A 27,393-nucleotide genomic window follows, 5' to 3' on the forward strand; every position below is an offset into this window, starting at 1 on the left:
GGTGGTTTAGCAGCTGCATTTCTATTAGTGATGACTCGCATTTGAACCATCATAGGTGTTGTACACCTTCTCAGCTCGATCATCACTGGTGAAAATGTTAACTATGAGCATGAGACAATAAATGCACACTTATTAGAAAACCAGTCACTCCTTTACACGCAAACCATGCCTTCATGAAACATTCGATGCACTGTCTAGCCCACTGTGTGTATGTATGTCTGTGTGCACAGGGTTCTCCGTTTCTTGTGGCTAAGCAGAAACCTGCAGAATCTTGGCCTTCATACTTCGGCCCTGATTCAGTGGGCAGGGTCTTCACTTCACTGATTTTTTTTTGTCAATATTTCTCAAAAGTGTGTCACACTGTGAAAAATCAACTTCCGGGTCACCAGTGGTCCAGGGACTAATATCGGTTTCTACACCATCAATCAGCCCCACACCTCTAGTACATCAGGAGGGATCCAAACAGATTTGAAATGCAAGTCAATTATAAACCTCCTTGTCCAATTTTGGTAATGTGGACGGAATGGCAGGCTCATCTCCGAAAGGTCGTGGATCGTTGGTTAGTTGCAACACAGCGAAAATACAATTATTACCCAACGATAAAAGGGACTGTCTAGTCATGGTTGTATAAAAAAGATCTACTTTATTATTATCACAACCGACAGTTCTAGTACTCTACAAAATACAACCCACCCTGTACAGGAATGCAGGGTACAGACAGTTTCAAAGATGGAAAACGGAGGCACTCTCGATACTGACAGGAGGGTAGTCGGTATAGTAAATAATCACAATAGGTCAAGGATACTTGGTTTCAGCACAAAGGAAGCAATGGGTCCTAAAATGTCACTAGCAGCATTTGGAGAAGGACCAGGAGACAGAACCACAAAGTAACTTGTACTGTAGAAGTTCTTGGTTCTCTACAGGGTCAAGTCGGTTTCAGGACACTTTGCAGCTTCTGCGACAGAGTTGAAGATGGGGACAGCTGTGGGTATTAGGTGGCAACACGTTTGGCGAGCGATACTGGATGGCGACTGCAGGCTGGCCTACATGGCGGCGCCAGAATTGTTGTCTCAGTGCTGGTTGGCAGTTCTGAAGCACTGGTCAAGGTGTCTTGGACGGCTTTTGCGGCTGCTGAGTAACAACAGTCAGCAGTGCAGTCGGTTGCAGCTCGAGGGGCTCGACTGGCTCAAAAATGTGATTTAAGGTGGACGTCGGTAGATGCTTGTCGATGCACTTTGCCTAGTTTCTTCACTGGGCTTGTGACGTCCTTTAAGGCAGATGGCCCAAAGCTGAGGAGTGTGTTGCAGGCAGCCTTGTCCTTGGTCTGGTTCAGAGCCTCTCTGGCACTTCCCACCTAGGAAGCTTGCTGCAAAGCCTAACAGGGCATGCTGTGTGATGGCTGGGTACTGCTTATGGAGCTGCTGGAGGGTCCTCTGGATTCAGTATCTGCCGCTGTTCCCTGGGAGATGTTTAGGGGAGGGATCTTGCTCCCTCTTGGAGGTCCAGGCGTTCCTTCAATGGCGGAAGACGTAAGGCAGAATGTACCTTCAGTCAGGGTCCAATGCTGAGTTATTTTTGTTACTCCTTGTGAAGTCTGCAGATGATCTGCAAAAGAGGGTCTTGGCCCTCTTGTAAAGCCAAATGGACCACAGGGATTGGTGTAGAATAAGCCAACCTTAATGAACCATCCTGGATCTCCACCAAAAATCTCCTGTATGCGTGAGGTGATAACCAGAGAGCTTTGCAACAGAAAGGGTAAAGGGGTGAAAACATGTAATACTAAGTCACACCCATCTTCCTGTCTGTTGTGTATCAAAGGGTCCCTCTGGTTAATGGAGCTCTATGTGGTTCCTGATTAAAATGACAGGTCTCCCTTCAAGCTGTGGCAAGACCAGAATACTGGCTCTGGCAAACCACTTACTCGTACCTTCTGAATCGGGTCCCCCTCCAGGGATTACTACTGTAAACACACAGTGTGATACATGATATTTCACTGACAATCGATACTGAGGGTGGGAGCTGGCCTCACGTTGACACAGTACATATTAAAGGTTGTTGGGGTTTCCTGTTTCCTTTGTTAGCCTCTGCGGCCAGGCCCCATGTGGGCCTGTTTGAATTACCCTATAATAGTATGTGAATTGCTGCCACCAGCTACATGGCCCAATAAAAGGACGGGGTGGATCCATGGGGCCTTTGTCAGTTAATCAGGCTGGCCATAGCAGGGGGAAGGTTTGACCCTCCCCCTTCTGTAGATGCATTGTGTACTCCACCTGTCAGATCCCAACTAAATATGACAGGGAGGACTGTGCCTGTAGGCTGTGTGCACCCAGCGTACACATGTCTATGCGTAAGTCATGCGGTGGGCATAGGAACATGTGTGCGTATTAGCCCCACACATTTTCCAGAGGTTGATCTACCATCATTCAATTTCATAAAAATTTCTAAAAAAGCCAGGCGAGAGCACACCCACCGTGTGGATGGTCGAATTCCTCACACACACCTCTTTAATTGTTTGACAGCACTGTATGCATATTTTAATTTTATTGACATTTGATTTTACTTTTCCATGTGCATGTCCCTGTCAGAGTTTGGCGACTCAGGAAAGTGCTCATTGTAGTTTGGGCTATTAAGTGCTAGTCCCTATGGCCCTTCCCACCCAGTTCCTGCCCCTGCCCACCCAAACCACTTCCTCATGGGAACTCTTTGAGCTCACTTTAACCAAGCCTTACTATCAAAGATTGCACTCAAAGTGCATGCCAGTGTTTTTTTAAAGCAGCCCTCTGTGAGTTAACAACTTAATTGGAGCTGAAAACCCACATCTGGTGAAATACAAATTTCTTAACTAGGTCTGCCTTCAGCCACTGTGTTTATAAGCACTATGCGTGTCCTTCACAAAAGTCCTCTTAAAAACAAGCATTGGAAAAGCCAACAGTTTTGGCTTGTGTATAAGTATTAAGCATTTGCCAGGCACTGGTATTGGATACCCAGTTTGACGATTCATACAGTGTCGTCACTTCTACCCAGGGGTGATTCCCTTCTCATGAGGCTAGGGAGGTGAGGCCGCTACCCAATGTTCCCCCAAGGGTGGTTTAATGTGGGAGGACCTCATGTGTAGGGACGCCCCTACTGGGGATAAGGACGACCACCTGAGTGTTATGCAGCAAAACACCCGAACTCAAACCTGCCCAAAACCTCTATTACCCTTTCACATACCCCTCTGACTGATACATCCATGTGCTATTGTGACATAATGTCAGTTTCCCCAACTGAGATGAAGAAGATAAAAATAGATGAAGGACTCAATTTTTTTTTATATACTTGTATCGCGCCGTAAACCCACGGCATCAGGGCGTGTGGAACATCAAAACACATAACAAGACGGACAGCCAATCAGTTCAGCTAGTTCTGAAGGAGAGAACAGTCTTGGATGCAGCCCAGCCGAGAAGGAGAGCAGCACAGGAGCGAGTCCGGACTGGAAAAAGCAAGCAAGACGCGTGGAACTCTCCACAGAATCCGAAAGCCATCATCTACTGGAGACAGGAAGCAGATGGCAAGAACACTTTGCCCGGTGGTGTGGAGCTGGTCAGGAATATGGCTGGAGGCTTAGAAGTGGTGGCGCAACCTTGGAAAGGGGGACCATACGGTCCTGCAACAGCACCTACACTGCTGGCCTGGAGGACCGGAACGAGACACGTTGGGCAAAAGCTGCAGAGAGACAGAATCACAACACAACTAACTGCTAACACAACAAAACGAATCAACACCCCAGGAAGAACTGTCAGAGTCCCAACGCCAGTGAAGGCAACAAGTGTAACACAGGAAACGGTAGGGGTGTAAAGTTGGAAAAGGAATGCAAGTTGATTGAAAATAACGATAGAAGCAACCTCCCTCATGGCAGTCTTGACAGGAGAGTGACCCAAATGGGCCCAGCACAAGAGGGTTAAAGGCAAGAGTTTGGAACCCAAGCAAGATAAAGATCTTGGACCCAAACCAGCATCAAGCAAGTATCAGAGCGACTTGTCCTCCAGACAGTGGCAGAGATAAGCCCACTGGAAACAAGGAAAGGGTCTGGGACCCTGTCCACAATTGCAATGGGGGAGAGAAGACCATTGGCCACCAGGGAAGGGTCTGGGATCCTGTCCACAACTACAGTGGGGAAGGGAAGCCCAATGGCCACCAGGGAAGGGTCTGGGATGCTGTCCACAACTGCAGTGGGGGAGAGAAGCCCACTGGCCAACAGGAAAGGGTCTGGGATCCTGTCCACAACTGCAGTGGGGGAGAGAAGCCCACTGGTCATCAGGGAAGGGTATGGGATGCTGTCCACAACTATAGTGGGGAAGGGAAGCCCACTGGCCACCAGGGAAGGGTCTGGGATCCTGTCCACAACTATAGTGGAGAAGGGAAGCCCAATGGCCACCAGGGAAGGGTCTGGGATCCTGTCCACAACTATAGTGGGGAAGGGAAGCCCAATGGCCACCAGGGATGGGTCTGGGATCCTGTCCACAACTATAGTGGGGAAGGGAAGCCCAATGGCCACCAGGGAAGGGTCTGGGATCCTGTCCACAACTATAGTGGGGAAGGGAAGCCCAATGGCCACCAGGGAAGGGTCTGGGATCCTGTTCACAACTATAGTGGGGAAGGGAAGCCCAATGGCCACCAGGGAAGGGTCTGGGATGCTGTCCACAACTGCAGTGGGGGAGAGAAGCCCACTGGTCACCAGGGAAGGGTTTGGGATCCTGTCCACAACTACAGTGGGGAAGGGAAGCCCAATGGCCACCAGGGAAGCGTCTGGGATGCTGTCCACAACTATAGTGGGGGAGAGAAGCCCACTGGCCAACAGGAAAGGGTCTGGGATCCTGTCCACAACTGCAGTGGGGGAGAGAAGCCCACTGGCCACCAGGGAAGCCCACTGGTCATCAGGGAAGGGTATGGGATCCTGTCCACAACTATAGTGGGGAAGGGAAGCCCATTGGCCACCAGGGAAGGGTCTGGGATCCTGTCCACAACTATAGTGGGGAAGGGAAGCCCAATGGCCACCAGGGATGGGTCTGGGATCCTGTCCACAACTATAGTGGGGAAGGGAAGCCCAATGGCCACCAGGGAAGGGTCTGGGATCCTGTCCACAACTATAGTGGGGAAGGGAAGTCCAATGGCCACCAGGTAAGGGTCTGGGATTCTCTCCACAACTGCAGTGGGGGAGAGAAGCCCACTGGTCACCAGGGAAGGGTCTGAGGTCCTGTCCACAACTACAGTGGGGAAGGGAAGCCCAATGGCCACCAGGGAAGGGTCTGGGATGCTGTCCACAACTATAGTGGGGAAGAGAAGCCCACTGACCAAGAGGAAAGGGTCTGGGATCCTGTCCACAACTGCAGTGGGGGAGAGACGCCCACTGGTCACCAGGGAAGGGTCTGGGATCCTGTCCACAACTACAGTGGGGAAGGGAAGCCCAATGGCCACCAGGGAAGGGTCTGGGATGCTGTCCACAACTATAGTGGGGAAGAGAAACCCACTGGCCAACAGGAAAGGGTCTGGGATCCTGTCCACAACTGCAGTGGGGGAGAGAAGCCCACTGGTCATCATCAGGGAAGGGTATGGGATCCTGTCCACAACTATAGTGGGGAAGGGAAGCCCATTGGCCACCAGGGAAGGGTCTGGGATCCTGTCCACAACTATAGTGGGGAAGGGAAGCCCAATGGCCACCAGGGATGGGTCTAGGATCCTGTCCACAACTATAGTGGGGAAGGGAAGCCCAATGGCCACCAGGGAAGGGTCTGGGGTCCTGTCCACAACTATAGTGGGGAAGGGAAGCCCAATGGCCACCTGGGAAGGGTCTGCGACCCTGTCCACCATAACAGTGGGGAAGAAGAAACCAACGGTCATATAAGAAGGGTCTGGGACCCCAACAGAAAGACACTGAATCTCAGTGGAAAAAACTTCCTCACAACATTGACAGATATAAATCCACTAGTCATAAAGAAGTATCTGGGATTGTGATAAGATTTGGGACATTGTTGAAAGCAAGTCACAAAGGGAATGTGGGTACCAACTTGGAAGCACCGAGGACAGATGCTATCAAGTAATACCAGGAGGAAGGAGTCATTCCCCCGGTAACCAAGCAGAAGATGTGATAGAGATGCCAGGGGAGGGACTCATTCCCCACGGCTTTGCGATTGAATTGTGCCAAAGCAGACCAAGAGAAGGGAGGCATTCTCTTCGTCCTGAAATATGAGTTGAGTGGAGATGCCCGGGGAAGGAGGTCATTCCCCCTGGCCTTGTTGTGCATTGTAGCAAGACATACCGAGGGAAGGGAGTCATTCCCCCTGGCTTTATTGGAAGCTTTGAAGAACCACACCAGGAGAAGGAAGCCATTCTCCCAGAGAGAACATTGGGCCTCCTTACGACCCTGGCGCTAATGGGTTAACGGCGCCGTAAAAGGCTGCAGCGCCGTTAACCCATTAGCACCTGATTACGAGGTCCCTTTGCGGGACCCGACCTTAACGACTGGTCTACACCAGCCGTTAAAGTAGGGACCCGGAAAGGGACCTTGGTGCTAAGTACGGTACCGCAATTTGCGGTACCGTACTTAGCGCCTTCCCCATTCCCATTGAGCCCTATGGGGCAAAAATGAGAATGGGGAAGGGCCATGGAGGAAGGGGGAATTACCCGCCCGCCAACCTTGTAATGGGGTAGTAATTCCCCCTTTCTGCATGGTGGAGTCGGTAAGTTACCGGCATGGACCATGGTGCTAATGGCACCATGGTTTTCCGCCTGGGTCGTAATGAGGCCCATTGTGTAAACCGGCAAACCAGGGGAAGGGAATCATTCCGCTGGGTATTTTTGTTTTGAAGAAACATTTTGTTAAACACCATTTAAACATCAGGAGAAAGGAGCCACTTTCCTCAAAGAAGCAACTTCATGTTAGTTACTCTTTATTTCTATAGTGTGAGGAATAGAAGTCGTTTTTGACACAGGACGGCGAAATTTACTTTGACGGACATTCCGACAGACCCTTTTAGTATTCGTTTTGAGGCACGGAATCCCCTCGTAGAAGTTAGGGATAGTGAGCACCACTTTTCAATTTCCAAAATAAAAGTCTATAACCAAAATCATGCCACCTTTGTGTCAGCTTCCTTCTTCGACACCCTTGTACTAGGTGCTCACGCTATTTTGCGCCTGCTACCATCAATGGCAAAGTTAATACCACTGCAGCAGTGCCTGGCAAGTGCCTGTTCCATGCCTACACAGCCACCCAAGCCACCCAATCTGTTGGCATTGACAATGAGTGTTTGAGAGTACCTGTGCTTATCAAGCACTGTGAGTCTTGTGCACAAATGTCACCTCTGCAAATCGGATTCCTTATGGTTCGAAATGCGTGTAGTTTGGGCACACAAATAGTTTGCTGCTGTTTAAGCAATTCTTTATGATCAGAACTGAGTTCTTGCATCGCTCTTCTGAAGAGGTAGGCCAATTCCGAGCATTGCCTCCCACTGTGTGCACCGTAAGCATGCTTTGTGACGTGTTCACAAAGGTGGATAAGTTCCGTTGGGGCGAGCCCTCACTAGGTTCCTTCTCTATGCATCAGTATCCTAAAAACAAGAGCACGTGCAAAGCACGTGCAAAGCAATTGCAAAAGGTAGAAGGCATCGACAAATGTGTGATCGTTGTGCAGTCCTTCCTAGTGGCCCAGATCCAACATAGCACACTTACTCACGCACATATCATTTTATTTGCTGCACAATCTCCTTCATTGGAATGTGTGCGCCCGGATGTGTCCTTAGCCATCAATGCCAAGTGGTACAGAGACATAGGACTTTGATAACGCTGCCTCCCGCCATCCTGATTAAATTGGGCCAAAAACAAATCCATTATTAATTTTCTCGCTGCATTAAAACGACTGTAAACCAGACATTGGGCCTCATTTTGTGGTTGGCGGTAACCCACTGGTGCCACTATCCCCGTAACACTGATTCTGCCGAATCATATCCTGGGATATCACAAGTGGCGGTGGAACGGTAAATCAGGATCCATGGGAATGGGGACACTGAAGCACCGGCACCATTCCTAACAGTGCCGGTGCTTCAGTCAGAGACATGCCGCTAGGGGCCTGAAAACCCAGCAGGTCAGGTCCGCTGGGGGATCTGTGCCCCTACCGGCATTCTCGTAGAATGGCGGTCTGGAAAGGGTGCCGGTACGTAGCTACTGGCACCTTTATTTCAGGGCCGCCATACCTGGAATGAGGCCCATTATCTGAGACTAATGAAATGATGTGTAATATGTTTAGGTGTGATGCCTAGAATATTGCATTTATAGTATGATACTTAGACATACACTATGGGATACATACAAATCCATTGCTTTAAAGATTTAAACAAATATTTTTTTTAAGGGGCCTTTAAAATGTGTTGGTTGTTATGTAACCATGTTCATGACATAAGTGCATGGAAACAACCTACTAAATATAAATCAATAACATGTCTACAAAACATGAAAAGTTGAACAACACAGGTCCTAGGGTTAGTAATTCGTAGCACTTAGGGTCTTCTTTCAGAATCTTTGCACGGATGCAAGTGAACATTTGCACGGTTTTATCACTAGGGCAAAAATGTGTGTAAACAATAGTTTTTTCAATGCACTAAGGCGATGTTCAACCCTTTGCTAAGACAGTCTCCTATTAGCAGTAGGCCAAACAATGCCCTTGTGGACATAATGTATTGAAAGAATCGTTTTTGTACAGAGAAATGTCTGCCCTAGTACTAATGCCTTGCCAAATTGGCACCAGTATGGTGTTTTTTTTAAAATCATGGCATCTTTTTTGTGATGGAAATGTTTTCATACGTTGTACTAGTAGCAGTTTAGTCTACAGCGAGGAAATAGACGGTGTTACTCCCTCTCTCTCTCTTTCTCTCTCTCTCTCTCTCTCTCTCTCTCTCTCTCTTTCTCTCTCTCGCTCTCGGTTATAATGCACACTTGTCATGTGCATGTCATAATCGTCTTCGCCTCCATTTCATCTGATCAGCAGAATTGGTAGAGCAAATAGACTTTGCAAACCAGAAACTAGGGCAATTCTGTAATGCATGGTATTCATGTTAGCAGGTGTGCATATAGCACTTCAAGGCGGATTCCCCTTGCTTCTAAGCACTGTAATTATAGCTGTTATTATTACACAATATAATGATGCTCAATTTAGTGAACTTGGAACGATGAAGGACTGAGTCAGTACTGCCCCATGATTCAAACTTACGGCATGCAGGCTGCGCTTAACTAGTGAGCTATCATCCCAGACAGACATGCTTTGGACTTAAAAAGAACGACACAGAAAACTCATCCCTAAAACATATGTGACAGGCAGACCAGAGTGCCTAAGCCCATAAAGAAAGACTTAGCCCATACACATATGTGACAGGCAGACCCAGTGGCTAAGCCCACACAGAGAGACTTAGCACTAAAACATATGTGACAGGCAGACCAGAGTGGCTAAGCCCACACAGAGAGACTTAGCACTAAAACATATGTGACAGGCAGACCAGAGTGGCTAAGCCCACACAGAAAGACTTAGCCCTAAAACATACGAGACAGGCAGACCAGAGTGGCTAAGCCCACACAGAGGGATTTAGCCCTAAAACATACGTGACAGGCAGACCAGAGTGGCTAAGCCCACACAGAGAGACTTAGCCCTAAAACATATGTGACAGGCAGACGACAGTGAAACACTTGGCCAAAAAACATATGTGACAGGCAGACCAGAGTGGCTAAGCCCACACAGAGAGACTTAGCACTAAAGCATACGTGACAGGCAGACCAGAGTGGCTAAGCCCACACAGAGAGACTTAGCACTAAAGCATACGTGACAGGCAGACCAGAGTGGCTAAGCCCACACAGAGAGACTTAGCACTAAAGCATACGTGACAGGCAGACCAGAGTGGCTAAGCCCACACAGAGAGACTTAGCCCTAAAACATACGTGACAGGCAGACCAGAGTGGCTAAGCCCACACAGAGAGACTTAGCACTAAAGCATACGTGACAGGCAGACCAGAGTGGCTAAGCCCACACAGAGAGACTTAGCACTAAAGCATACGTGACAGGCAGACCAGAGTGGCTAAGCCCACACAGAGAGACTTAGCACTAAAGCATACGTGACAGGCAGACCAGAGTGGCTAAGCCCACACAGAGAGACTTAGCACTAAAGCATACGTGACAGGCAGACCAGAGTGGCTAAGCCCACACAGAGAGACTTAGCCCTAAAACATACGTGACAGGCAGACCAGAGTGGCTAAGCCCACACAGAGAGACTTAGCACTAAAGCATACGTGACAGGCAGACCAGAGTGGCTAAGCCCACACAGAGAGACTTAGCACTAAAGCATACGTGACAGGCAGACCAGAGTGGCTAAGCCCACACAGAGAGACTTAGCACTAAAGCATACGTGACAGGCAGACCAGAGTGGCTAAGCCCACACAGAGAGACTTAGCACTAAAGCATACGTGACAGGCAGACCAGAGTGGCTAAGCCCACACAGAGAGACTTAGCACTAAAGCATACGTGACAGGCAGACCAGAGTGGCTAACCCCACACAGAGAGACTTAGCACTAAAGCATACGTGACAGGCAGACCAGAGTGGCTAAGCCCACACAGAGAGACTTAGCACTAAAGCATACGTGACAGGCAGACCCAGTGGCTAAGCCCACACAGAGAGACTTAGCCCTAAAACATACGAGACAGGCAGACCAGAGTGGTTAAGCCCGCACAGAGAGACTTAGCACTAAAGCATACGTGACAGGCAGACCAGAGTGGCTAAACCCACAAATAAAGACTTTGCCCATAAACATAGGTGACAGGCAGATCCAGTGGCTAAGCCCACACAGAGAGACTTAGCCCTAAAACACACGTGACAGGCAGACCAGAGTGGCTAAGCCCACACAGAGAGACTTAGCCCTAAAACATATGTGACAGGCAGACAACAGTGAAACACTTGGCCATAAAACATATGTGACAGGCCGACCAGAGTGGCTTAGCCCACACAGAGAGACTTAGCGTTAAAACATCGAAACTTGGAGTGGGGGGCGACTACAAGAATTTGATTTTTCCATAGGCCAGGAAAGCACCTTAACCCGGCTGACGACATTTCCAGGAATCCTGTGGCGGTGGATGTCAGGCGAGTCACAAATGAAGGGGAGGAGTACCTCCACTATTATGCTAGGCCATACGCTACCACCGACTATCATAAGCGCGCAACTAATGGAAGCCGCAGCGGCCGATCCCACGCTCCAAATGGCCATTGCAATCACCAAACGGAGGAGGTGGAAAGACCATTAGAGAGACCCTAGAGGAGCCGACAAAATAGATGAACAAAACATAGAGGCCTTGGCCAAGGTGATGGATGAAGTGGCCGCTATAACAGACAGGCTCTTCTTGAGGGGCACCAGGCTGCTGGTGCCAAAGCAATTAAGGGAGAAGTTTATTGAAGTCGCACACAAAGGAGACTGGGGCACCGTAAATAGGAAAAGGCTCATATGTCTGCTTTCCACGGATCGACGAAATGGTGCAGCACAAGACATAGCGATGTGAAGCATGCCAGCTGGCAGCAAGAGAGGCACCCCGATGCTGCTGTTGGTAATGGAGATGCTGGTGGAAGTGTGGCACACCATCACAGTTGACTTCTTTCGGCCCCTCCCCAGTTGGTCTTATGATCTGGTGGCCATCAATGAGTATATTTACAGTTCCCCCTCACGAGAGTGGTAGAAGCAACCAGATGTGCACGCGCCACCCCAGCACTGGATGAAATGCTCAGCGAGTGGGGTGTTCTGTGTATTGTAAAGACAGATAATGGGGCCCCATTCAACGGGCACGAATTTAAGAAGCTTGTAGACCACCTAGGCTTCTGTCACTAAAAGATCACCCCATTGTGGCACCAAGCAAATGGAATGGTGGAGAGACTCATGGCGATGCTGAAACAAACGGTGCAAAAGGCAGAAATAGAGCGAGTCCCGGTCCAACATGCCATATGTGTCAAGTCATGAGACAATATAGACTAGCCCGACATGATGCCACGGGAAAGGCCCCCAAGAACCTAAAGAAGTGAGTCAAGATGTCTGTCTGTTGGTGCCGAGATGTCCCCGAAAGACAACACAGAAGACCGGCGAAGGGATCTCCAGAAAAAGATGGCAGCCAAGGGGTATAGAGATACGAAGAGAGGCTCCCGAGAGAGGGACTTTGAAATCGGAGATGAGGTAATCGTCCAGCAGAGACAGTTGAGGAAAACAGACACCCGTTTCGTACCCATGCCAGCGCTGGTTGTGTCACTCAACGGACCCATGGAGACAGACTCCGATGGTGAACGCGAGATAACCAAGAATGCCTCACATTTTTGCCACTTCCAGGTCGATTTCAACGGAGGTGTGGCCAGGACTGTCTAACAAGTGGGGCCTGAAGCGTATGTAGTCGGGCCCACGGCAGTGACATTAACATCTGTCAATGCTCGCAAGGTGCTGAATGGGCATTTCTAGGTTTTGTTTGGACCCCATTATCGTAAACTATGATCATGAGTGTGTGTGTGTGTGCGCACTCGTACTTCATGCTACCCCTTTATAAGTCAGGGCCCCACTTGGTACCCCCACGCCCAAGTCAAAAGAGTCTGGACACGCCGCTGCATTACATGTGGGTTCGCGTTATATAGCAGAAACAGTTCTTTGCATTTAGTTGAAGCTGCTTCCGAATAGTGCTTGGTAAAGGTGAAGAGACGCATACATGTTTACCTACATCTGAGGAGGCGAGTGTGTTATTGCTAACAGCAGCTGGCTTTTCCATTCAGCACAACTAGCTTTCGTTTTAACATGGTTTCTGTTCATCACCGGCGAGTGCTCACTGGCGTTTTGGTCACGTGCGCTCCTACTGCGCATTAGTAGCAAGGTATTGTGCAAATGGAGGATGTTTTATGGGAAATGAGGTGGTGCGCCCTATGGCTCTGTTCATACCGGCATGTGGTGCATGTGGTGTTGGCTGATTTTGGCACTTTGGTAATTGAATGAAGTTTAGCATGCACCCCCAGATTGGTTATGTGGTGTTCTGGCTGACAATATATATGAATCAACTACACACTTCAGTGCTAATATCAGACACTGGGTGTACTTGGGCAGACGATGTCAGTGGTGTATATACAATGCTCACGGGTAAGTACAGCCCAGTGGCAACGCGCACGTCTTTGAAGCAAGAGCAACACAGGTTCGAATCCCGGGTCCGCGAAATGATCATTTGAGTTTGCAGCGTTTCTTAGCCCTGATGAAGGTTCGACATTCTGCCATTTGGATGATCCTCGAAACGAGTGTTCTAATTTTACAGTTTGGACCTGAGTACAACTCGGGCCTGTACCACAATAGTTGGGTTGACACATACGCAGACTTGTGTGTGTTAGGGTCATGTGCTACTAAGCATAGTTTATACAGGCTAGTTGAGCGTTTGTGCGCCATTGTTATTCTGCGTTGGTTAAGATCTGTAATACATACATATGACTCATATGACTGTACTGTTCTTTATTCACCCAGTTAGAAGAAACAATTTATTTTGGGTTCATGAAATCTTGTTATGGTGTATTTTTATTGTGCCATCTAGCTGCAAATACTTGTTTATGAATAGCTTTGTGTGTGTATGTCGCGATGGAGAGTATACGAGTTGCTTGATTTTATTGTGTGTCTTATGCGTTGATTTGAGTATGCCCCTTATTAATGTGGTGCCTGTTTTACACAGTTGGTAATGTGTACACAGAGCGACCTTTGCAAGAAAATGTTGCGGCACCACTCACTGAGACTCCATGTGCCCTAGGCAATGCAGATTTAATTCAGAACAGTAGTGTTTATGATTCTATCCCACATGTTCCATTTCGTTGTTGTGTGTATTGAGCTACAACACAAGCATGGATTCAAGATAGGACCTTATTTCAACAAGGTTGGTCTTTCAGTCCAGTGCCTCCTGGGATCCTGCCAGGTCACAGGTACAAGGACATACCAATAATGCAGGGAAAGTTCTTTATCTGACCAAAATTGCTCCAAAGTAATTGGTGAGCATTGTTTTGATGCTTTTAAGAATTGGACTGGGCAATTGTATACAGCAGCTAGCTGGAGGTTCTCACACACTCCAAACGCCTCACATGTTGGGCCAGGAACCTCACCATGCTTCGGAACTCCAGAGCTAGGTTCAGCTAAAAGGGATCTTGGAATGCATGGTGTGGAACCCCCCTCTGCAGACCTGCACAGGGCTCCGCAGGACTCCTTACCAGGCAGGCCCTCAATAGGCCTATGACACGCGGACACAGAACGTATCATGGAACGTCTTTATTCCTCACAACTTAATGGCTAACTGCCAAAACCCTGTGACCCTCTTAGTCCCTGCCCCTCCCTAGCCCAATGTCACTTCCCAGTAACTTGGCCGAACGAGAGGCTGCCGCCCACACAATGATGTGGGAGAGGCGAAGTTGGTCACGTCACAACGTGACACATGGGTACAGATGATTCTGCGTAAAAGGCATTTGCATTTCTTCATATGTACCCTGTTTCAGGGCCATAGTGAAAGGAGCGATGTTTTGCATAGCTCCTGCGTGATCCACACTGTCAGACCTGAGCCAATCCAGCAGGAGATTCAATTTACTCTGTAGAGTTCCTGAAAGACATATAGCTCTCACTGCCAGAGTGAAGAGAGAGGGATTCCCAGAATCTAAAGGCAAAATATCACGTCTATTTAGGGTTCAAGCTGAGACTGAATGTGACCATCACAAATATATAATTCCTGTTGTGGCCCCGGGATTAAATTACCTGGGAAGGAAGACTGATGGTTGCTGGTTGAAGTAGACCATTTGGGAAAAAGCCAAAGCTCACATCTTCAGAACCAGTGCTCGAAGTGTCCGAAAAGAAGAAGTGGAGCCATGTTTCCTGCTGGCCGGTCCCCGCTCCCCACAAGCCCCATCGCCATGGCCCCTCCCACACACCATACAAACCCCTAAAGAAATGCGCCTACTGTTTAAGGGAACGTTAAGTGCAGTGCACTGAAGTGCACGTTTCAACTTCGTCCTATACTTTTATTTTAAAACGAAGCCATTCGGTAACATTTTCTTTTTAAAATAAAAGTATATGAACAGTAAAACTTAATTAAAAAAGTAGAGAAGCTCTGCTCCCAAGGGCTCACGCCCACTTGGCCTACAGTTCAGAACTCCTGCACATACCAATGCACAGCATTTGGCACTCATTCATTTACACCCACCCTCGGGCCAAAGTGCGAGATGCTGTGTGTAAACATAGCCGTTGCGCGGGAAAGTGTGAGTGCCTTTTAAGAGGCACTGTGACAGAGGAGGAAAAGGAGGAGCCGCAAGGGAGGAAGAGGCCGGCTGTTAAAAATAATAAAGTATGTTAGAGCATCGCAATAGGTCTCCGTGACGTCCTTCGGTGCGAGACCGACTCATAACAATAACCATCCCTTAGAAGGGGATGACAATGGGAAACATTCTAGAAGAAAAATATCAAGCCAGACCCACAACAAAAATACATCTCCCTGTAGGTTCCTACTACCTCAGCATGTTTAGGAGGAGCGTTAGACCAACCAATGAATCAACAAAGGGAGGGTGTTTAACTATTTTTTTCTATGAGGAGAGGAATCCTCATGGCTAGTCCTACTCAAACTTCTCACAAAATGACTAGATATTCATTGACCAACCTTTGTGTACGCTGACCACACTGGGATCCTGAATCCCACCACAATCTTTTGATAAAAGGGGGAACAATACAGTTTCTAGCACTTGTCCTCCATGGCTGTAATAGAAATAGAAAAAATAAAATATTTGGCGCAGATGGGCTTGTGCTAGAAACAGTATTTATTATGTTTCCTTTTACTCTTTACTCTTCTATTTCAAGAGAAAGCTGCACCAGGAAGCTAGCAGAGGTGAGTGTGATGAAATCTAGCGATGTCACCACTGTCTCCCCCCCATGGAAGGGCTCTCCCCATGTGGACAGGGAAGAGCAGCTGCTACCTGATCCCGACCCTGGGCGTGGCTGTCTGCACTTTGGGAGGAGAGAGAGCAGGAGAGGACATCAGGTCCCAGCTGGATGCTCACCGACGCGAAACACACAGGATCCGAGAAGGCTACCCGTGCTGGGGGAGAGATGGTGCTGAGGAGCATGGAAACGTCCCAGAGGCAATGGGAGCGATGCAGAAGCTCCCAGGTGACGGGCCGTTCAAGGATACAGCAACTCCGAACCCAGACCGTAGAGGCAAGTTGACCTGTAACTGCTGACCCACACGGACAGCGAGAGGGACATTTGAAGCTGGAGAGCAGATGAAGGAATCATCCAACTGAGATGTAAACCACATAGGATGCCCAAGGAAGACCCGGCGAGTCCACCTAAGGTTGCTGGGGAACGCAGGGTGCTCCAAAAACAGCATCGGCATGTGAAGGCAGAAAATATATATGAATTATTTGAAGACAGACAAGGCAAAGTACACAAGCCAAGACTGTTTAACTACAGACAAAACCTAATGTTAAAACATTGCCCAAACGGACGAATAATTGAATACCGACAAGATAAAGTACAACAGCCAAATTTGAACGAATATCTATGCATGAAATGAAAATTTGGGGGAAAGCTGGAGCAAGTGTTACCTAAACTAAACATTTTCAAGCACAACAAAGTTGATACGACTGTGGAATAGTGAGAAATGATAGTGAAACCAATAAGAAGTCCTGGCAAGAGGAATACACCAGGCAGTTGACATTTGGGGAAAGATACCTGACAGGGTAGTATACCAGGGGATCTGTAGGACCCCACAGAAGGATTCCTGTCAGGGGGGTATACCAGGCAATCCACCAAAGTTGCATAACATCTAACATTTTGGCAAGATACCTGGCAGGGAAGTATACCAGGAAATCTAAGAAGTTTATAAAAGGAAGTCCTGGAAACCAAAATTAGCAGGCATTTTGAAACCATACAAGAATGTTGGGAAGATACCTGGTGGGGGATGTCATGATTGGCCCTTTTTGGAAGTGCTGGAACAGGTGGATACGGCGCTATTAGCTTGTTCCACCATGCTTTAGCGCCGTCTCTCTTGAGCGGTCTAGTTCTTTTCCAATATGACCGCCTGCCGTTCCATACCAGATCTCCGTTCCTGGCAGCCGGCGCTTGGCAACCCTGTTATTTTTCCTTTCGGGTAAGACACTAGTGCTCGCTTTGCCCCACTGCTGTTTCCTCTTGCCTTCCTGCTGCTGCCTACTCCAACTTGTTCCTCACTTACCCTTGCCTCATTCTCTGTGCTCCTGCTCCTGTTCATGTGCTACTCCTCATTCAGCCCTATGTCCTCATTCATTAATCTTCGTTGTATACTAGTCTCCATTCCTATGGTTTCCATGTTCTTCTCCTGACTCCACCTGCTACCGGATACTTGCTTCTTTGATCCATACTGTTGTTCAACTCTACCAGTCATCATCCATAGGGGTTTTTGTGCTTAAGGCTTTTCCCCTTTTCTTGGGCTTTTACCGGTGAAGATTCAGGGTGGGGGTGGTGGACGAAGCCACATTATCCTTCTGTTTTGACATCTTCAGGACACAGTGGCTACCTCCCGGAACAGACCTTATCTCTTCGATAAGAAGGGCTCTTCCCGAAGCAAGAAGTCAGACCCTGCTGCTGAGCCATCGGATTCAGATCACTCCATTTCTTCCTCAGATGAGAGTGAAGAAGATCAGACTATTGTTCTTGAGAGCTTGCAATGCCCTACTATGATGGCTACAGCAGAGCAGGTACAGGAGCTCATAGCGCAGTACAAGGACTATCCATGGAAGTAAAAGGATTAAAGGCCGGAAACACTGTTTTACTGCAGTTGGTAGCGGCCAGAGACACCCATTTTACCGATCTTCCATCTTTAGGACTTGCTTCCAGAAAGTATGATGGCTCGCCAAAAAAGTTCAAGGAATTTCTTGATGAATGTATACCTTAATTCACATTTAGACCCATAGAGTATGCATCAGACAGATCAAGAGTGGGCTTTTGATTTTCAATTAACGGCCTAACCTGGGCTACCCCTTTAGTCACCTCTGCTAATGAAGTGCTGCAGGACTTCTATGCTTTTGTCGCTTTGCTAAGACAAACGTTTGAGAGATCAGGGGTGGTATTCACTGCAGGGGAATCCCTTGTAGACTTCAAACAAGGCTCCCCAGATCTGATGTCCTACATTTCGGCCTTTAAACAAATTGCAGCAGAAGCCCAATGGCCAGAGTCGATACAATTCACTGTGTTTAGACGAGGCTTACATGAGGATCTCAATGACGATTTGGCTTGCACTAACCGTCCCAACATCTTTGAAGACCTCTGGTACTCCAGATTGATTTCTGTTTATCAGAATGGTAGATGGAGAAAAGAGGATCTTGCATACCTGTGTCCTCTTCCCCTTCACCGTCTTTGGTTCCATCTTCACGAGAAAGTACTCACACTGCTGATCCTACCTAGTTAGGCTTAACACGGGGTTCCCTAACCCCTACTGAAAGACAGAGGTGAAGGGACAAAGGACTGTTGCTCTATTGAACTTCGGAAGGACATCTATTGCGAGACTGCCTGGAGGTTCCACCAAGGAGATTGTGAAATGATCGACCCGGTCATAGGAGGGATCACTAGCCAGGGTTCAAATTCTGGTCCCATTAGGGCTAACCACTACAAAGAAATAAGCCTAGACTCCTGTCTCTTGGTCGTACAAGTCACATTTAAATGGGGTGACAACAAAGAACAAGAAGTGTTGGATTTGTTCGATAGCGGAGCTACTGGAAATGTCATCAACGTGCGGTGGGCTGAGAAGGAAGGGGTACCTCAGCTGCCCAAATCAAGTGATCAAGTGGTGGAAGGAGTGGGTGGTACCCCACTTTGTTCTGGTACCATTACTCATATTTCAGAGCCTATGCAAGTATCGATATTCCATCATAAAGAAAGGATTACTTTTGATAAATTAAGGGCAGTGCACTTTCCAGTCATTCTTGAATTTCCCATGGATGCGCTTACACAATCCCCTTATTGACTGTCTTCAAATATGAGTACTATCGGATGAACTGTCAAGCCACTCTTACTGGAACAGAAGCCCTTACTACCTGTTCTTCACATGCAATTATGGCTGTAAATTGCTTGTACGTTTTCAGAGGTGTGCAAGGATGAAGTTCCGAGGGCATTACCTCCACACAGACCTGTAGATTGTGCTATAGATCTCATCCTGGATGCCATAGTCCCTTTTGGTAGGATGTATTCTCTCACATTACCTGAAAAGAGGGCTCTCAAGGAGTATCTAGACATCAATCTCCAGAACGGCTTAATACAACCTTCTAAGTCACAAGCATGCGCGTCCTTGTTTTGTATTTCCAAGAAGGATACACAAGAACTCAGGCCCTGTATAGATTACAGGGGCCTTAATAAGGTCATGATTCGGGATTGCTATCCCATGCCCCTCATAAGAGAGATCTTGGAAGCAGTACAAGGAGCTAAAATGGTCAGTTAATTGGACTTAAGTGGAGCCTACCATCTGCTCCGCATACGGGCAGGAGATGAGTGGAAGATGGCTTTCCACACCCCGCTTGGACATTACGAATATTGGGTTATGCCTTTTGGTCTTGTCAATACCACCTCTATTTTTCAACGGTTCATGGACCGGTTGTTTGTGGATGTTCTTTTCTTATCTGTAATCATCTTATTGGACGATATTTTGGTATTTTCCTACAACCTGGAACATCATAAGGAACATGTGACCGAAGTGTTAAGACGTCTCTGGTTCCATAGTTTACTAGCTAAGCCTGGAAAATATATTTTCGAAGCCACATCTGTCCCTTACCATGGCTATATTCTATCTGATCAAGGGGTAGAGATGGATCCAAGGAAGGTGCCCTCTATACTTAATTGGACGTCTCCATCTTCTGTAAAAGACATACAGAGATTTATGTGATTGGCAAACTTTTACCATAAATTCATAAGGAACTTCTCCGACCTAGTTCTCTCCATCACTGCCCTCTTGAAGAAGGATGTAGCTTTCATCTGGAATGACAAGGCAGAAAGGGCTTTTCAAGATCTAAAGAAAAGGTTCTGTTCCGCACCCATCCTTCAACAACCCAACCAAGAACTTCCTTTTATTATGGAAACAGATGCCTTTGGTGGGTGCCATAGGGGCAGTGTGAAAACAATCCATAGAAGTAGAATAACATCCCATTTCCTACTAATCTAAGACCTTAAATCCCAGTGAAGCCAACTACTCAGTCATAGAGAGGGAGTTGTTGGCCATAAAACTTGCCTGTGCTGAGTGGAGACATCTTCTACAAGGCTCAGTCAATCCTTTCTAAATCTGAACAGACCACCGCTACCTCTGTGTACTACAGCAAATATACTGTGTTAATACTTGTCAAGCCAGATGGGCCTTTTTATCTGCTCAATACAAGTTTTTTTTTATCATCTATATCCCAGCTGCATGCCCTACAGTGTATAATGATGTAAGGGCCTAGGGAGAAAACATGTTCCACAAAGATACATTTGTCTTTTCGGTCTCAACATTCCTACAGAAGGTTAACGACTAACACTGATCATCATCCGTATGCTTCAGGAACTTCCACCAGACCTTTATGGATTGTATTTCCTAGGAGACCGTTTATGTATTCCTACAAGATCACTTAAGCACCAAGTCCTCTCTTGGGTTCATGATACCCACATTTCTGGACACAAGGCTATTTCTTCTACCACAGATTTGGTCAGCCGGTCATTTTGGTGTCCCTCCATCAATCAAGATGTAAAGAGCTATGTGTCATCCTGCCCAGTATGTACTACGAATAAGTATTCCAGAGCTAAACCTATTGAGCTGTTAATACAACCTACTCTGCCTACAGAACCTTGGACCCATTTGTCTACTGATTTTGTGTTAGATCTCCTGCCTTCTCAAGATTGCACAGCTATTATGGTTATGGTGGACAGCTTCACTGAAGTGGCACATTTTTCCCCTTTAAAATGAATACCAACAGCCCCGGAAATGGCACAAGTTTTCCTACGGGATGTGGTTTGGTTACACAGACTCCCCAACACCATTCTTTCAGATCGGGGGAACACAATACACATCCATTGTGTCGGTTACTTGAAATAAATAGGGCTCTCACCTCTGGGTATTACCCTCAATCTAGTGGTCAGACAGAACGACTCAACCAGACAATGGAATAATACCTCTGGTGTTTTACCAATGCTGAACAGAACAACTGGGTGGATCTTTTGCCTACCGCTGAATTTTCTTATACCAAAGCTCGTCATTCGGCTATACGGATGAGTCCTTTCTTTTGTCTCTTTGGCAAACATTCCCAGTTGGTCCCTTCCTCTGGCTTTCCATCCACCAGTCTTCCTTCAGTGGATGCATTACTGGATTCTATGTCGACCTGTCAGAAGAAGGCTTACGGGAACTTGAAGAGAGTAGACAACGGTACAGCATGCAAGCCAATGCCCGTAGGAGGGAAGTTCCAGATTGGAAAGTGGGGTTTTCTGTCTGGCTATCTACCAAATATCTTCCCCGGTGGGTCCGACCATCCCAACTGTCTCCCAGGTATATAGGACCATTTCCCATTGTCAGACAGACCAATCCAGTTGCATTGAAGTTACTTATGCCTAAGGCTCTTCAACTTATGCACCGTGTTTCATGCCTTCTTATTACAGACCTTTATCCCTGACAATTTTCAAAGGAAGAAACCAAAGGAAGGACAGAGAGTCGATCCTTCATCTGAGGAGTATGAGGTGGAAAGAATCTGTGACTCCAGATATAGGAAAGGAAGGCTTCAATATCTAATAAGATGGAAGGGCTTTTCTTCTTCAGATGCTTCTTAGGGGGCCTGTCTTGAACATCAAGGCGAAACGTCTTATCTGGCGCTTTCACTTCATTCACCTGGGTAAACCAGGTACCAGCACCCGTAGAAGGGGGTATAATGTCATTATCGCCCCTTTTTGGAAGAGCTGGAACAGGTGGATACGCTGCCATTAGCTTGTTACACCATGCTTTGGTGCTGTCTCACTTGCGCTGTCTAGTTCTTTTACAATATGGCTGACTGCCTTTGCATATCAGATCTCCATTCCTGGCAGCCGGCGCGTTGCAACCCTGTTTTTTTTTCCCTTTCGGTAAGACGCTATTGCTCGCTTTGCCCCACTCCTGTTTCCTCTGGCCTCCCTGTTCCTGCCGCTTGTGCCTCACTGGCCCGTGCCTCATTCTCTGTGCTCCTGCTCCTGTGCTACTCCTCGTTCAGCCCTCTTTCCTCATTGGTATACTCGCCTCCATTCCTACGGTTTCCGTGTGATTCTCCTGCCTTCACCCTTCTAATGGGTTCTTGCTTCTTTGATCCCTGCTGTTGTTCAACTCTACCAGTCATCCATAGGGGTTTTTGTGCCTTAGGCTTTTCCCCTTTCCTTGGGTCGCTACGTGGAGGGGGTATCCACTTTACCTTTCTGTTTTGCCATCTTCAGGACATAGTGGCTGCCTCCCAGAACAGACCTTATCTCTTCGAGAAGAAGGGCTCTTCCCGAAGCAAGAAGTCAGACCCTGCTGCTGAGCCATCAGATTCAGATCACTCCACTTCTTGCTCAGGTGAGAGTGAAGAAGATAAGACTGTTCTTCCTGGGAGGGGAGTATACCAGGGGATCTGAAGAGCCCTTAAGAGGATTCCTGGCAGATGAGTATACCAGGCAAACCACCAAAGGTGCAAAGAAAAGTCTAAAGCTGTGGGAAAGTACCCGGCAGGGAAGTACACATGGGAATCTGAACTACCCATTAAAGGATTTCTGGCACGGGAGTATACCAGGAGTTCCACCCAAGAATGTAAAAGAAAGTTTAACAAAATACCTGGCATGGAAGTATAACAGGGAAATTAATACGCCAATGAAAGAAGTCCTGGGAGGTATATATATCAGGCACTTGGAGTTATACAAAGAACTTTGACACAGTAACAAAATACCTGACAGGAGAGTATACCAGGAGATCTGAAGAGCTCACAAGAGGATTTCTGGTAAAGGAATACATCAGATATTCAGTTAAAGTATAAAAGAGGTTAAAGAAAGCTTATTTTGGAATGTATTATATGAATAAAAACATTTGTGAATCTAGTAACTTTGTAAATCCAGTACAAAGAAACCAAGGAAGTATTGGATGTAAGGGAATGCATTGTTTGAACAAGAACATTCTGAATCTAGTATCAAGAACCAAGAAACTGTTGTTCAAAAGAAACCCCTTTGCCATCCTACCTTAAATATCTAGGGGATTGAAACCGACCTCTGGATCCAAGGATTTCTCCTGGGAAAACACCTTCTAATGGATTCATCTTTATAAAGAGATATTTTGCGATACAAAGAAACCATTGTTTGAAAGAGACACTTTTGCCATCCTACCTAAATATTCAGGGGAAGGGAACAGCCCTCTGGATCAAAGGGTTTCTTCTTGAAAACACTTTCTGTTGGATTTATCTTTTTATTTTTGTTATAAACACTTTTGGATAGGGTCAGAAATCCATTTATCCAGCCCATTTATGTTTAATAAAAATGTCTAACAATGGGACTATTACAACTTTGTGTCTGCCTCTCATTTCTGACCCCTCATATGAGACTCACGCTAAAATAGAAACAATTTATCACTAGACAATGTAGCTCCCGTTTCCTGGCCCTGGTCCGTGCAAGGGTGTACACACCCCTTCCCTGGAGAAGGGACAGTTACCATGAATACCACCAGTCCACCGGGATAGGGAGAGGAGCAGCACCTACCAAAATAAAATCACTGTTAACAGGAGATGGGTTACACCCTGAGTTCCATGATCACCAAAAGACACAGCCACCAGAGGAGTGAATGTTACAGGGATCCCTACAGGGACTCCTCTTTATTTAATAAAAACACCAATTCATTTTGCCTTTACCCTAGGAGTCCACTGGCATGAGCACCAACTGACTGGGGACCCGCTACGTCAGTTCACCCTGCCTTGGAGGGTCCTCAGGGACCATTAGGGTGTGTCTTCCGTAACAGAACCCCTACCTAACCTCATGCTACACCCCTATGGTGTGTGAGGCCAGAGAATGCCTCTGTGAGAGGTCCCATCCTGCTAGGGGGCCTCAGGCAGGTTGCCAACCTATCCTGCCACCTCACGCGAGAGTACCTCCCCTCTATCCCCTATTTAAAGCAATGGCCAGCTTTACATCCTACCCCTACTTAACTTGTCAACCTACTTAACATACCCCGAATACTTGACCCTACTCTATACTTCCCCATACTGTGCTTAAATATATATAAAATTATACATACGTATATACATTGACTTACAACATATATACAACATAAAACACTATGTCACAATACAGTGACTGCTGAAGTCAGTCACCTCTTCACAGTACCTTGAGTCTGTACATGGGGCGCTTGCTCTATGCAAGCTGATCCGGTATAGCACCGGGTGGACCGACAGGTACCACAGCCCCGGGGTGGCCGAGCTTCCCCTGGCATTGTAGTTTGGCCCCCCCTGCAATCAGTCTCTGGGGGGCTACTCATGCACCACCTGCAACTGTTTGATGGATCTAAAGACTAGGGGTGCACTCGAGGCAGCAACCCCCCAGGTAAGTCTTTCTCTGTCTCTCTCCTCTCAAACTGTCCTCTCCAACTATCTCTTTTTTCAAATCCCTCTGGATTCTTTTTTCTCTCCCCTGAACAGCCCATTCTTGGACAGGGGAGCACTTTTCTATTTTCTTTTCTTTCAACATTCTATCAAGCCCTATGGTGGGCTGGATGGTTTAATCCACACCACAAATAAATGCAAGGCTCATCTATATAAATGGACACACTAGACATTTAATGAAACCTTTATTGCTCTAGTGTCTGTGTCCTTATTTCTAGGTATTTGCTCAGGGGACAAGCATGTAGCCACACTAGCCGGCGCCCGGCTACCCTGAGGCTTCCTAACACTGTCGACAGAGAAAAACATATTCCAACACTGGTGGGACTTCTACAAGAAATGCTGTGTCTCTGCCAAGGTCAACTCATGCTGGTGATGTCACATATTTACATGGTGCTTCATGCTGGATTCCCCCTGCTTCTAAATCCTATCATAAAAGATGTTACTACCCAATTTAATGGAACTCATAGGTACTTGGTATTTGAAATGGAACAATAATCCGAGAGTGTACACCCAAATACAAAGTTGCAGGATAAATGTGAGCCCTGACATGAAAACCAGCTGTTCACTGCAGAGGTGGATGTTAACTCATAATAATCTAGAGTATTACAAAACGGTATACACTTGACAAACATGTGCTTCTTCCTTGCCATACAAGTAGGTAAATCACAAACAGCTATGTCTAAATGATCTGGTTTAGCAGAAGCATGATACACTGCACAGCATGTGGTTATATGACCACTGGTTGACATCTTCTCCCCCTATCGCCTGCTCCTCCTCTGGCCCTTCTGCAGCTACCCCCCCTCCCTCCTTCTCTTCCTTTCCCCATTTCTCCACAGAAGATGTTCCTAGACAAGTCCGATCTATGAAAGTCTCATCGAAACAGGTTCACCCCTGTTCGTCCAAAACCATCAAGGACCACATCGACTCCCTGGCTCCTGCCCTGGCTGATTTCTGCAATCACTCCTTTGCCACAGGAGTCTTCCCATCCCCGCTGAAGCACTCCCTTGTGCACCCTCTTCTTAAGAAGCCCTCTGTCGACCCCTCCTGCCCGGCTAACTATCACCCAATCTCCATCACTCCCTTCCTGGGCAAGCTCCTGGAGAAACTGGACATCTCCCAGCTTAATCTCCACACTGAATCTGTTGGTTGTCTCCATGACCATCAGTCTGGCTTCAGAGCCGCCAGAAGCACGGAAACTGCTCTCCTGAACATCCGTGAAGACCTGCTCTCCAACCTCGACTCCAACACCCCCTGCGTCCTCATCTTGCTTGATCTCTCTTCTGCCTTTGACACTGTCAACCATGCCATCCTGCTCAAACGCCTCCGTGATAACCTAGGTATCACAGGTCAGGCTCTGGCTTGGCTGACTTCCTTCCTCTCCGATCGACCCTCCCAGGTCCAACTTGGGTCTTTCCTCTCTGATATCTTTTTCTCTACCTGTGGCGTCCCCCAGGGATCTAACCTCTCTCCCTGGCTTTTCAACCAATGCCTGGCACTCCTTGCCCACAGCATCGCTGCTCTCTGCCCCAATTCTCAGTGCTATTCGGATGATACCCAGCTCATTTTCAGGCTACCCTCGGCCTCCTCCTCTCCTTCTCTCATCTGTGACTGTCTGTCTGCTATCCAGGAGTGGTGTGCAGCCAATGACCTCTGCCTTAATGCCAGTAAGACTGAGATTCTACTCATCGGCACACCCACTCCCTCCTTCCCTGCAACTCTCTGGCCTGCCTCTCTGGGCCCTCTTCCTGTTCGCACCTGTAAGGCAAAAAACCTCGGGGTCATCTTCGACTCCACACTCTCCTTTTGCCCTCACATCTCTGACGTCTCTAAGAAGTCCCATTACCACATGCACCTCCTGAGAGGTATTCTTCCCTTCCTCACCTTCCCCCAGAAGCTCACTGTCTCCAGAGACCTGGTTCTCTCTAGGCTGGACTACTGTAACAGCCTCTATCTAAATCTGCCTGCCTCTACTCTACGCCCTCTGCAACTTATCCAGAACAGGACTGCCAGACTTGTCCTTGGCCTCAAGCCCAGGGATCGTATCTCTCCAGGACTGAAATCTCTGCACTGGTTCCCGGTGGCTGCGAGGATTAAATTCAAAACCCTTTGCATTGTCCACAAGGTCTTCTGGGGGCTGGGGCTGAAATATATCCAACTCTCTCTGCCTAAATATCTTCCTTCCCGAGCTCTTCGCTCATCCGCCTCCAACTCCCTCAGGGTCAGTCGCTTCTCCAAGCAACGAGTTGGTGGTAGATCTCTCTCTTCGGCAGGGGCCTCCCTCTGGAATAGCCTTCCTGTCTCCCTGAAACTTGAGGAGAACCATCTCCAGTTCCAGAAGCACCTCAAAACCTTCCTCTTTGCTTCTGCTTTCTCTCTTCCTCTCCCCTGCTGATTCCTGGCTGAAACTGCACTGGTTACACGGCCTCCCTCTCTGCTCTCAGGCCCGGCCCAGCCAGTTGCTCACCTGCACTGCCTCCCTGGCTACCCTGCACTTGGAGACTGTTTCTGTACCCCTACAGTCCCCCTACCAGCACTTACCTTGCACTTGCCACTTGCTGGCCATTATTTATACTTACCCTTTATCCCATGTATTGCACTTTCCCCTCCCCCTGCACCCTCGCACTTTTCCCTTTCCCCCTTCCCATGCACTTGCGCGATCTGAATGACACCTTAGTAGGATCGTTATCTTTCCTCCCCTGTTCCCCCTCCCTTGCCTCATCGCACCTTG

General features: G+C 47.7%; 1 protein-coding gene across 1 annotated transcript in view; it reads left to right on the forward strand.

Moving 5' to 3' along the window:
• The window catches only part of LOC138504133 (tetratricopeptide repeat protein 24-like), a 529,591-nt gene that overhangs the window by 60,774 nt on the left and 441,424 nt on the right, over nucleotides 1-27,393 (forward strand). The gene's annotated exons all lie outside the window — the stretch shown is intronic.

The sequence above is a fragment of the Ambystoma mexicanum genome, chromosome 11 (genome assembly GCF_040938575.1).
Source record: "Ambystoma mexicanum isolate Mex_15411 chromosome 11, UKY_AmexF1_1, whole genome shotgun sequence".
NCBI lineage: Eukaryota > Metazoa > Chordata > Amphibia > Caudata > Ambystomatidae > Ambystoma > Ambystoma mexicanum.